The following is a 1,998-nucleotide window of genomic DNA, read 5'->3' as shown; positions in this document are numbered from 1 at the left end:
GAAGAAACAAGAAGAAGGCAAGGAGGACATCAAAACCCTAAAGATGGGAGAGGGAAGCAGGAAATCATAGGGGATTGGAAGCACTCTCTTAAGGGAGTCAGCTTATATGACTCTCTGTTGGAAGCAAACGGAGAGATGCATGGCCTGACGTGTTTGCAAAGCAAAAGAGAAGCAGACCAAGAAAGAATCAAACAAACAAACAACACAAAAAGGGTAGGGTAACATGAATATTCAAAAGAAATTACTCAAGGTGATGTCAAGGATCATTCAGTACGCATCGACCCAGTATCGCGGCTTGAATGTACTCAGCACACCTGTATTCGGAAATCAGAGGCGTGCATTTATATTCGTAAATATTGATTCATATGAGCATATCGTGACCTAACCCAAATGCCGCTTTGGAATCCAATGGATTCCTAGTCCGTGATATAGACTTGCAAGTCTTCCAACAGGATGAATGAATGCCATCTTCTACACTACGTCGAGAAGAAATGGCACAAGCCTATAACAAGGAAAAGTAGCTCCGCAAAAGTGTACTAAGATCAAAAGAGACAGGCAGTAAAGTGCACATTGGGGATTGTATCAGTCCTAGGAATTTCAGCCCCCTTGAAACAAATGGATAGATGTCCCGTGAATGCGGGTGTTTCAGCAGAAATCAACCGACGGCTATGTATTGCGGGTGTGCCCATATTACAGGAACAATAGTTTCCCTTAGTGGGTCTCTGTGTACTGTGAACTGTTAGAAAGTTTAAAGACGTGTGAAACATTCAACTGAAAATGGACACACTTCCCTCCGTTGCTACAGTGCATACAGATCTGAACAAAAGGAAAGAGGGAAGAACAAAGGCCCATGGGACGCTAGTGGGTAGAATCACTTTTACCTTAGGAACCTCTCGTCGGATGCAGCCCCTCCCCCAACACTGACAAGATGCAGCAGCCATTGGGGATGGCAGTTAGCGGTTGGATTCCAGGTGGAATGTTGGTGTGTACCGCGAGGCTTGTTGTGGCTGGTGGATCCTAGGTAACCGGGCAGAGTTCTGTGGGTGGATCAGTGCGATGGAGGGGCTGCCGCCCTCTGTGGAGCTTGGCTTAGGTCTTTGGTCCGGGAAGCTGTGTCAGTTCGAGATACTGCTGCTGCCCAAAGACCTGAGATCACGGGTCAGTTTACAGAAACTGAAAGGGCAGACAGTGGAAGATCTGCCTGTCTTCAGCTTCCTGGAAAGGCTCCGAGGTCCTTTCAGACTTGCCCAGTCCTGTTGAAGTCGACTTTATGGGAGACACGAAGAGAAGCTGGCCGACAATATGGCTGCACGGATTGAGGAGAGATACGAACACATTGATGAGAGATGTTCTGCTACAATAGAGAATACTGGTCTGGAGACATCTGTAGAGGATAGCAGGCTCGAAAGGCATTCATGAGGCATATTGAACCTCGCTGATACTAACAGAAACCTATGGAGGGCCACCGTGGACTGGAGGAAGTTCCTCAATTCTCTGCTCCAAGAACGGGTCCAAGATCCCTGACGTCTACAGAGAAGAGATGGCAGAGATGATAAAAACGCTCATGTTCTTGAAAGAGGTCAGATAATCCACACGACCCAAGGGGCAATTCCAAGCCATTCAGATCAAAGTGCACCAAGCCCAGGTAAGCCTTTTCCTAGGTTTGGGCCTAGCTATCAAGCACTTGCTCTTCCCTCCCCTCCACTCAGGCATCCATTTTGAGGGATCAGTACCTGAGCTGCAATGAAGCCAGTAAGAGAAGAGCAAGCCCCTCCTAGAATCAGAGTTCCTCTAGCTTCATCCTCTGTGAACAACAGGGAACCCCATAAAGGTCAAATACTCTCGTATGAAATAGATAGGAATTGAATACTTAGCTCCCACAAAGAAACGATGGCCTTCCGCTTGATTCAGCAAATGCTGGGATTATGTCCTGTCTGGGGTGAAGGGAGTGTGGTAAGTGAGGGGAATCTTTGACTCAACTTGAATCTGTATTAGGCC

Source organism: Vicugna pacos, unplaced genomic scaffold, assembly GCF_048564905.1.
Source record: "Vicugna pacos unplaced genomic scaffold, VicPac4 scaffold_17, whole genome shotgun sequence".
In the NCBI taxonomy this organism is placed as follows: domain Eukaryota; kingdom Metazoa; phylum Chordata; class Mammalia; order Artiodactyla; family Camelidae; genus Vicugna; species Vicugna pacos.
This window is presented reverse-complemented; position numbering follows the sequence as displayed.